This window comes from Sinohyriopsis cumingii, chromosome 4 (genome assembly GCF_028554795.1).
Source record: "Sinohyriopsis cumingii isolate HCF-2022 chromosome 4, ASM2855479v2, whole genome shotgun sequence".
NCBI lineage: Eukaryota > Metazoa > Mollusca > Bivalvia > Unionida > Unionidae > Sinohyriopsis > Sinohyriopsis cumingii.
The window spans coordinates 93,905,005-93,917,113 of record NC_142964.1 but is presented as its reverse complement, the minus strand read 5'-3'; positions in this window follow the sequence as shown (position 1 = coordinate 93,917,113).

Here is a 12,109-nt window from a genome sequence, read left to right as displayed (position 1 = left end):
AAATTTGTGAATATTATTATTTCTTCACTCACCCAGAGTTCTGTTAACGCTTTGTTTTTTCAGTACATCTGTGAGCGTCATTTTCAGAAGATAGCCGGCATGAGATTGTTTACCGGACTCTAACCAATCATTCATTTTGGACGTCCTGAGTTTGTTGATTTCCTCCAGACCCTTCATGATGAACATCCGGATGCAAAGAAAATTTCTTTTCCTAAAATGGTTTATTAAAAGAAGTAAATTTAAGACCATTATACTTTGTAGCCTTGGAATTCGCTTTTGACGTTTGTTTCAATTAGTTTCGCGAGTGCGATTGGCTGGGCAGGACACGTGATTAAAATCATTAAATATATTGGCCCTTGACAGTTCGTTATACGACAAATCTGGCGGAAAATTGTAGACACAATTACACCGCTCATTAATCTCCTTACACGAGTTTAAATCGTTACATATATATATATATATATATATATATATATATATATATATATATATATATATATATATATATGATAATTTTATATTTCTTTAGATTGTATTTCTTAGTCTTTCCTCCATGATTATGTGTCATGTATCGTATTTTGAACTTCTCGTCGTCTGTAATTGTTTTCTTTTTTGGTATACTTGACTAGTAACATTTATTTTTCAATATGTATTACATAGTTAATATTTCACGATAATTGTGTGTTAAATATCATGATCATTATCAACACATTTTATGTTTGGTTCAGGTTCAGGGATAAACCTGTTGTACCTGAAGTTTACCACATTCGTTATTATAATTATAGTAACCGCTTTTGTCTTTTTGACAACAAATTATGTTCTAGAATGAAAACTTCTATTAAGTAATAGAGAATTTACAGAAAGTGGAATTGCGACCTTGATCAATTAGAATGTCATAATCATGTTTACTTGAGAACTTTCTCATTCTTCTAATAATATCAGAAGCAGAATAAGTTATGGTGTTGTGTTCAAGTTTTCTATTTGGATGTAATTATTTATTCAAATTATTATAATCTTTAGAATTAGAAAGTGCTCAAAAACATTTGGAAAGGAAACAATAATTTGGAAATATAGTTAATTCAGACAAGGACATCTGGGAATATCTTATTGTGATTAATTGGAACACTGCAGCTTATCATCACACTTCAGGCCACTTATACATTAGGACATTCAAGACTAGGGTATATTAACACCTTCAGAGCCCGATCTTATTTCAAACACAACTGGAATTTATTTAGAACTTTATTCATTAGGAATGGGAACATACGATTTCTCACTCTTTGTGACTTAATTCGCAATACCGTTAACTTCTTTTTAAATTTATGTCATTGTGTGTTCTAAACAAATTAAATATTTGTTGAATTTTATGAATCTTGATGGTTTACGCTCTTTTCCAATGAACATATAATCGTAATAGAAAATAATATCTACATTCGTTTTTGTATATATAAGGAAATCTTGCACTCGTTAAGTGGAAACAGTTTTATTCAAACTCAGAATGATGCGATATTTTCACTTCTCTCGAACAAATGTGTCCTGAGAAACTTATAGATATCCCTATGTAAAACAAACATGTCGTTTATATTCTTTATTTAGAATATAAATCTTTAGAATTTGGATAAACTGAAAACGCAGATTATATACTTAGACTCCACTCAGATATAGACCGTTATGCAGTATTTATTTCTGTAATTATAGACCACTATACTCTATTTAATGCATGTAAATAAAGACCGTTATGCAGTATTTATTACTGTAATTATAGACCACTATACTCTATTTAATGCATGTAAATATAGACCGTTATGCAGTATTTATTACTGTAATTATAGACCACTATACTCTATTTAATGCATGTAAATATAGACCGTTATGCAGTATTTATTACTGTAATTATAGACCACTATACTCTATTTAATGCATGTAAATATAGACCGTTATGCAGTATTTATTACTGTAATTATAGACCACTATACTCTATTTAATGCATGTAAATATAGACCGTTATGCAGTATTTATTACTGTAATTATAGACCACTATACTCTATTTAATGCATGTAAATATAGACCGCTGTAGAGTATTTAATACATATAAAAGTAGACCTATATACAGTCTGTAATAATTGTAAATTGATTACATGACAATATGTTTCTTATTTAGTCTTTTTTATTAAAAAGTCAGCCAATCAAACATGGGCAAAATCAAGAAAATAATCAATTTTCTAAGCATTCAGTTAAAAAATAGGTCGCTTAAACATTTTTCTTCTATATATTCCCATTATGGACAATTGAGTAGCGATAGCTCTGAAAAGTAACGATATTTTACAAGTTTTAAATTGTTTATTTGCAATTGTTTAAATAGTCCATGTTTTGAGATTTTGTCCCAGTGGGACAGTTGTTGATAATACATCTTAAAGAGTCATATTTTCCTTGGATGTGTATGACAGACACATATGCTGAAGAATAATGAGAATATATATTATTAATGAAAATGACAACTTTAAGTAAGGATTAAATGCCACCTAACCATAATTATGTCATGAATTATTTATCGCAAGAACACCCCAAAAAATGGATCAACGTATTTAGTGCTGTGTTTACATTCAGATGTTTTGTAGAATGGTTATGTATTTTAAACGTACCATTACAGGTAAGGTAATATTTCACGTAACGAGTTGTACTATCATTGGAGTAGACTTCTATACAAACACTTTCACCACAAGTGTGGCAGATTCGTTTCCATCTGACTGACGCTTGTGATTTCGGCGAGAGGCTTATTGAAAAGGAAGAAGGTGAAATCGGGAGAGGGAAGACACATTGGTAGTGTTAATTTGCGGTACTTTCCTAAGCCTAAGCAGCAGAGAGGGTGAACAGACCATAGAATTCCGACAAAACAAATAAACAAATAAAATCATCTCGTAGAAAGGTCAAGATTTTACAAATGAACTTTTCCTTGAGATGTTTTATTTCTGCAATGACCGATTGTACTAATAAAACCTCAGTTCGAAATAGTATCTGAAAAAATAAAGTACTCTAGGTGTTTATTTATTTCTTGTTTATTTTTTTTACGACCAACGTTGGTAGGCACCCTCTCTGCTGCTCCTCCTCTGCTGATATTAATTAAATTATTATGTTATAATAAAATGATACATCCAGAATCTCATACTGCAAGAACAGCTCGAGAACGATTAGAAGCAATTAAAAAATTTCTTCCTGTCAGAGACTCATTCAGAAAAAATCTGCAAGCGCAGCAAGAAGCAAAAGTTGAGTATGAAGAAGACACTAAAAAACTGTTTAAACCCGTCACTGCAGCTACTGAACAAGTTGCAACTGTCATCAAAGAAGATCTTCTTCCGTTATCAAAACAAACTGCGGCGCAGACTGAAAAAATAGCAAGAAGAACTAAACAGGCAAAGAAGATTTTACGAGACCTTCCAACTGACATAGCTGCGGCTCAACCTCCACCTGTTGGTGAGGAAATACTTGAAGGTATTGGAGAACTTCGTACTGAAGTCGCCGATGTGAGAAAAAAACTTGCATCTAAATCCAAATCAGGAGGAGAGAGCTTAAAATTAACTGCAAGATTTAACGAAGGAGTTGTTGAGGAAATTAGAAATATTGAAAGAGAGAAATTACCTGAGATGATATCAAAAAATATATCTAATAAATCTAATTTTTTAAAACCCTCTCATGAAAATACAAGTGATGATAATTTCATTAAATGGATATATCGCGTATATTACAATAAAAAACAAGCTAGAGGTCAAGAATTTAAAAGATTTAATGAAGAAGTAAATAGACTTAGAGGGAGACGGGAACAACTAGGACAAGGAGAGTTCTCCCAGTATCAGCTTCCTCCACCTCTGCAACAAATAGAACAACAGCAATCTTCTTCGCCGCAGCAAAGGTTGAAGTCGGAAATTAAAAAGGCTAAAGAGTCACTTAAATCACCCCCCTCGAAGAAAATTTCTTCACCTTTACGTAAAATTTCTGCACCGGATGTAACATTTACACCGACAGATTCACCACATGGATTTCGAGAAGGTGACTCACCCCCGGCCACCACTGAAGTACTTACTCCGGTAATGCAACCACCAGTATTTAAAACACCTCAAGATGAACCTAAAACAGGACATGGTTTATGTCCTGATAATATCATCAATGACGTATCACGGTTAGAAGTTCTCATAGGAGGAAAACGTGCCGGAAATAATTCACCAGAAATAACCAATGAAGCAGCTGATATTTGTCGGCGACTATTTCAAGGTGGTATCATGGATATTGGCGTTTACCGAGAACTTATTGATGAGCTCGTTGATGACTAGTTGTTAGATAAATGGTAAATAAAATAAGATGATTGTGCATGATAATCATCGTAAACCCACACAGGTTAGAGCGGTAAACTCACGATTACCAATCTATAGTGTTATTTACGGAAATGGACTTGGTGATGTTATTCAGGGATTATTTACAAGGATAGCTCCAAAAGTAGCACCTGTAGCAAAACAATTATCGATGAAGGCTATTGATATTGTTCGTGATAAAGCTCCTGGTGCAATTGTCAATGTTGCTGGTAAGGCGTTCTCGGCGATCAAGGAAAGACTAGCACGATTATTGCGACGAAAACAACAACCACCGGTGAAACTGGCAAGTACTGAGGTGATGCCCGCAGACGTAAGTAAAATAATAAATTAGGCTGCAAATCAAAAACTAGCGGCGATATCTGAAGAAGCAGAAAAAAATATAACAGCAAATTTAATAGCAGGAAGTGGTCTTCGTCGACGATGATCATCATTTGAAAAATGGTAACTATAATAAAAATGTTCAGGCGCGAATCAGACCCAGCATTTGATATGGAGGCACCTGTCCTTAAGTACGAGTCGGTACGTGATTATCAATTTTATTCTTATGACGCAAGACTACCAAATCAGCGGGGGAGAATCGAATTACAGGTTCATGATACAAGTAGATATTTCTTGCCCGCTGAGGCGTTTATTGAAGTAGAAGGTGAACTTGTAACGAATGTTGTAGTGATACGGCATATGCTGCTAATTTGCGTGTTGGTTTTGTCAACAACGGGATCATGGCATTATTTAGTGGCGCCACATATATGATTGATGGAAAAAATATTGAATCAGTTCAGAATGATGTCGACGTTGCTACAACAATAATTGGTCTGGCGAGATATTCTGACGACTTTACAAGATCAGCCGGTCCAACAATGATGTTTGCCAAGGATATTACTGACAACGCTGATCATGTTCAGTATACCAAAATACGGACACCACAAGATACTGCATCTGATCCACAGCCAGTTGACTTTGAACACGCAGCCAGACCAGCTGCTGCTTTTGATATTATAGGAACCGTTAGTGCGACTTACAACCTGGGATTTGTAACACGCCGGGCGGCGTTGTCAGGAAATAATAGAAATTTCTCATGTGCAATTCCACTGTCTCACATCTTTGGATTCTGCAGAAATGTTAGAAAGGTCATCTTTGGAGCTAAACACACAATTGTGCTCGTAAGAAAAGGTGATGATAATGATGCAATCTGGCGAGGTGCTGGTGTTGCTGATGCTGGTAAAGTAAATATATCAAAACTTTCACTATGGATGCCAGTAATGACTCCATCTATTCCTGAGGAACAAAAATTACTATCTTTTATGGATCAAGGCGGTAAATCATTGCTATCATGGTTAACAGTAACCACAGATGCTGCTCAAAGCAATATTAATGGTTTATTTACATGGCATATAGCATCACAACAGGGTGTTTCTGCACCACGACATATTTTTATTGCATTGCAAAATATTAACCGGATAAATGATCAACAACGTTCACATATGATATTTGATAACCTTGGAGTTAGTGAAGTTTCCTTACGGATAAATGGACATCAAGAACCGGCTGAGAATATATTGTTAAATTATGCACAAAATCATGTAGCGCGCGCATATCATCGTTTAATGTCATTCATGGGACGTGATCAAAATATAGATACCGGTTTGCAAATATCACAATTAGATTTTACAGGTCTATATCCGATTTATTATTTTTCACTAGAACATCTTGATTTATCCAAACAATCTGTTGTTGATATACACTTTCGAGCTCATGTTACTAACCCACCACCTGGTGGTGCCTTCTACAGAGCGATCGCGGTCATACTTAGCGACAAAGCCATGTTACTTGAAGGTGGCAGTGGTCGAATGAGGGCCGTTGATGCACCGGTGGAAAATATTTAATCGTGTTATTTAGAAAAATATTATTTATATAAAAATGTCGTATAGTCATGTTAATGTTACTCTGACCCCCGGTCAGGTAAAAAAGCTTCAATCAAAAACCGCCAACAAATGCGGAACTAAAATATCACTAAAACGAGATCATATTAGTGGTGGTCCAAACAAATTATCGTTGACAAATAATCAGATTAAACATTTCAATAAAGCCCTAGAATCAAAAACTGGAGTTCAATTCCATCTCTCCCCGAGCGCCATCAAAGACATGGTTAAAACGGGTGGTATATTTCCACTTCTTGCGGCCATTCCGGCATTAATAGCTGCTGCTGCTCCAACCGTAGCAAAAGCAGCCGCGTTAGGTGCTGTTGGAACAGCTGCTGGAATGGCACTAAAGAAAGCAACAGGGCAAGGATACAAAAAAAAGGGACGCGGTCTAAGATTGCCAGGATCTCGTTGGGGGAGAGGCCTAAGGCTTCCAGGATCACTTCGTTAGACGTTCCAGCATCAAATTTTGATTTACTTGATGCTGCTAAAAAATTAAAAATATCCGCCTTTAGAGGTGTTTTTATGCGAGAGCAATTACCGAAACAACCAAACAAACTAGAAACAGGTATTATTAATCTTGACAAACGTTCCGGACCCGGTACTCATTGGGTATCATACGCGGTTGACCCGCGTGGAATTGTTTATTTTGATTCGTACGGGTTAGCTCCACCTGTTGAATTTATCAAGTATGTCGCACCACTCCACGCAACAACCAGAGGTTCCAAAGTTTGGTATTCAACGCTACCCACACAAACAATGACAGATCCGCCAATATGCGGCCGTGAAGTAATTAATGTACTCGACGCTATATCAAAATCATCCAGGCCGCCACATAAAGTCGTGCACGATTATACAAGCAACCGATATGTTGCGCGTAAGGCGTTTTAAACAACGGATCTTATTATAATGGTTGATATTTACAGAAGATCTTCTTCACGCGTTAAGAAAAAGCTCGGCGACGTTGATCTGTCGAAGTATGTGACTAAGGATGACCTCGCTGATATCATGAACCTGGCTGGAGTTGACCCAGATGAAGTTGTTATTTTTCAAGATCGATATGGTAAACTAAAAACCAGCAATATCAAATGGAATGATATAGTCCGGCGAGTACTCGGTGCAGTTACGGATAATATTCCCGTGTTTACTGACAGTGGTAGAATCAGAGATTCAAGTATGTCACTTAAAACCATCAGAGATGAAATTGCAAAAAGTGTTGCTAATCGCGTGAGAAACACCGGTGACACAATGATGGGTGAACTTAGCATGAACGGGAACAAAATAGTAGTTTTAAGAGATCCAACATCTGACGAAGACGCAGCAACAAAAAAATACGTCGATGTCAACTATGGCACCGTAGACGGTAAATTATCCACGTTACGGGCTGAGTATGACGTTCACGCAGGAGCTTTTGGAAGATTTCGAAGAAATTTTCAAAAAATCGATGATGCCATAGATAAATTCTTCGGTACTCCACGCGCCATTGACATGAAACTCGTTGATATCAAAACTGACCTAGACACGATCAAACAAAAACAGCAAAACATCGTAGCGGGAATTCCTGAGATTGTCAGCAAAACCAATTTGATTAAAATTCCAGCTGGAATAACTCCCGGGCATATTACAAACATCGTATGCACGGTATCATCGGGATTTGCAACATGGTCGCAGCAAAATAATACTATCAAATATACCGCAACAGTCACTGGCGTGTACAGGTTGTCTGTGTTTAGTGCTGCAAAATTTGAAATATTTACAACGTTTCCATGGCGTCATTCCACCGACAGGTTTTCCGGGGTTGTATCTGTTGTATTAAATAGCGGAACCGAAGAAATATTTATTCTGGAAGCAGATGATAAAAAATTAACCGCAACATCCTTCTGGTGGTGTTTGGAATTTGTAGCTGAAACACCTCAATTGGTTACTGCATAAAAATATATATGGACGGTGCACAATACAGATACAATCAAGCACGTGAATGGCAGGCGGCGCTAAAAGATCAAGTCGATCAATATACAGTAAAAGTAAAAAAATATCGACGACGATTGGTTATCGTTGATGTGATTGTTTATTCAGTATCCGCTGTTGTTGCTGGAACCGGTGTAATATTATCAGCGTTGACATCGATGGCACCAGTAGCTGTAACTATTTGTATTTCAGCAGCAACAACTATTGCAGGTGTGCTTAATATCATCACAAAAAAATATGTACTTGTACGAACGAAAAGTTATCCGATTACAAAATAAAATTACATACAGCGACGGTAGCATACTCGAAATTATCCTCGTTGTTATCAGCGAGTCTCAGTGATGGAATTATATCTGATTTCGAATTTTCAATGATAACCAAAATATACGACGAAGGTATTAAAGCTACAAGTATCAATAATGACAGAATTACTCCAGCAGATCGTGACCAACACAACTCCGCCAAAGATAACGATGATCTCGGTAAGTTCAATTAATCCTGAATTTAGTGTTAATTTTCCTACTGCAATTCCAGTAAAAGAAATAGCACTAGCACAATTACGAGTATATTACAGCTGGCCAAATATCAGATCAAAATCATTTAATGGTACACCAGCAAATAATTCGCTCGTATTTGCTAACAACAAACCCGATGGAACACCTGACTGGGTTGTTGTTGGAATACCAACTGGCAGTTACGAGATTGAAGAGATCAGTGAGGAATTTGCGCGTAGAATAAAATCAATAACGGGAAAAGAATCAAAAATATCAATTAATGTTCATGAACCCACCCTGTCCTCGACGATTGAAATAAACTCGCCTGATTATGCCGTTGATATTTATCAATCCACGATAAGATCCGTACTAGGTTGGCCTGAAATATCACCACCGATAACACCGATACCACCAGAGCCGAAAAAGTCTGATTATGTCACGGATAGACAATCATATCATGAAATTAATCCATCATACGGGGAAGAACTACGTATTTTAAAAGGTAAATCGATGCTCAGCAGGTTTTTCGTTTTCAGTTATGATGAGTTATGGGCTTTTAACAATTCCGGGGAAAAAGCAAATAGTTTTAGTCTTCATCGGAGTGATATTATTAAATATTTTCAGGAAATCAATCAAGAATGTAAAAAACAACTAGATCAACTAAATCAATATTTTAACGAACATATTTTTGACATATCAGCGTCATCGCGTGAAAAAATCATCACGCGTGTGGAAATATTAAATCAGCTTATATCAGATATGGAATATTTTAATAACCGAATAGTTCAAGCGATGGTTAGTTTAGAATCATTTGAAGGATATGATGCAAAAAGATGGTTAGAAAAATATAAATTAACAGAAGCCGATGTACCAAATTATAAATTTCCCGGGTATAGTGTAACCGAGTTAAAAAAATCTATCAATGATGTCATTGATGAGTTTTTTCCTAAAATACTCCATGCATGGAGAAAATTAATTCCACCAGCAGCTGTTCTCAGACATGATAATGATCCACACGGCGGTGGAAGACACGTATCTCCGGGGATCGTTAATATAACACCGACGGTCGCGGTCAATCTGGTTTGTGACGTAATCGATGGCAGCTATCAAATAGATCTCGGAAGATCAAATCAGGCTCAACAAGGATACATCCTGTACACGTTCACACCACAAGTTCCCCCTGGAAGTTTAATCGTGCAAGAACCAACTAATCCTGTGTATTTACGGTGTCACAATAATATGTTAACACGAATCAATTTTAAACTCACAGACCACCTTAATCACTTAATTGACATACGTGAAGAAGAGCTTGTAATAAATCTGTATGTAAAGTCGTAAGACTTTTGTCGTAAGACTTTTGTCGTAGATCTTTATGTAATGGAGGGTTTACCAACTCACCCATCAGAGTTATAAATAAATAATAATTCAGAAATAAAATAATAATTCAGAAATAAATAATTTGTAAAATTAAGAAATTTGTACAATTTTATGTTTTTGATGGGGTAAATGGTACTCAAATTAAGAAATTTGTACAATTTTATGTTTTTGATGGGGTAAATGGTAGTCAAATTAAGAAATTTGTACAATTTTATGCTTTTGATGGGGTAAATGGTAGTCAAAATTAAGAAATTTGTACAATTTTGTTAAATTTCAGTAAAAATAAATAAATTAATTCAGAAATAAATAAATAATAATTCAGAAATAAAATAATAATTCAGAAATAAATAATTTGTAAAATTAAGAAATTTGTACAATTTTATGTTTTTGATGGGGTAAATGGTAGTCAAAATTAAGAAATTTGTACAATTTTATGTTTTTGATGGGGTAAATGGTAGTCAAAATTAAGAAATTTGTACAATTTTGTTAAATTTCAGTAAAAAAAAAAAAATTAATTCAGTAAATAAATAAAATTAATTTATAATAAATAAAATTTATAATAAATAAAATTTATTAGGAACAATTTGACAAAGTTAGAACTTTCTTGATTTTGACTACCAATACACGTGGTCAGCGTTGACATGGACCCCAGTTACCAAAACTTTCATTTTCATTATCACCAGTAACGAAGTTACCCTGGATCGTTTCACCAGTAACGAAGTTACTCTGGACCGTTTCACCAGTAACGAAGTTACTCTGGACCGTTTCACCAGTAACGAAGTTACTTTGGATCGTTTCACCAGTAACGAGGTTACTTTGGATCATTTCACCAGTAACGAAGTTACTTTGGATCGTTTCACGATCTAACATAATTTTTCTTAATAGTCTTATACGGGTACTAATCGTTTTCTTTGCCTCATACTCGTGGGATAATAACGATTTAATTCTTTCTACGGCGGCAGAGAGGGGAACGAACTCCTTCACATGATCATCTTCTACGGTAGCTAGCGACTGAAACATTGCCGCCTGAATCCGTTTCATGAGCCTGTATTCAGATGATAGTGTGTGTGTTCCCTGGGTTTTACGTTCTTGTAAAATCTCAAAATCAGAAACTATTTTTTCAGGATTAAGTTCATCAGATATATTAATTCCATCTTTTTTCAATTTTTTAATAGCAACAATTACATCATTGATATTTTCATGGTTCATTTTATAATATATGAATCTTTAAAATAAAAAAAAAATATACCTAGAACACCTATCGAGTGTTTAGCGAGTTCGTCGGGATGTTTCAAGGACAGCACAAACATATAACTTAACTAAGGACAGTACAAACATGTACGCTCAGCAAAAACCCACCCACAATAATTAATCCAGTGGGTGATACGAAAAATATGTATCAACCACAAGTCAATATTGTGGGTGAATTTTGCTGAGCGGGGGGGGGGGGGTTTGCGGTTCCCCCCACTATTATAAAAATCGCAATTATGCGTACACCACCGACAAATTGTCAGCCATGGGGGTTTGATCCTGGACCGCGAGCGTCACAGTCCAATACCATACTGATTGAGCTATCAAACCTTGTTACGAACATATGTTTTGGAAGTTAATATATAGTTAGCTATATAGCTAAGGAACCAATATTTACACTAAACAGCGGTTTCTGAATGATAACAGTTTCTGTATTTATAACAGTTTCTGAATAATAACAGTTTCTGAATAATAACAGTTTCTGTATTTATAACAGTTTCTGAATAATAACAGTTTCTGAATAATAACAGTTTCTGTATTTATAACAGTTTCTGTATTTATAACAGTTTCTGAATAATAACAGTTTCTGTATTTATAAACAGTTTCTGAATAATAACAGTTTCTGAATAATAACAGTTTCTGAATAATAACAGTTTCTGTATTTATAACAGCGTTTTTCCTAAGCAGACTGAGAATCAATAACAACAGTTTCTGTATTTATAACAGCGTTTTTCCT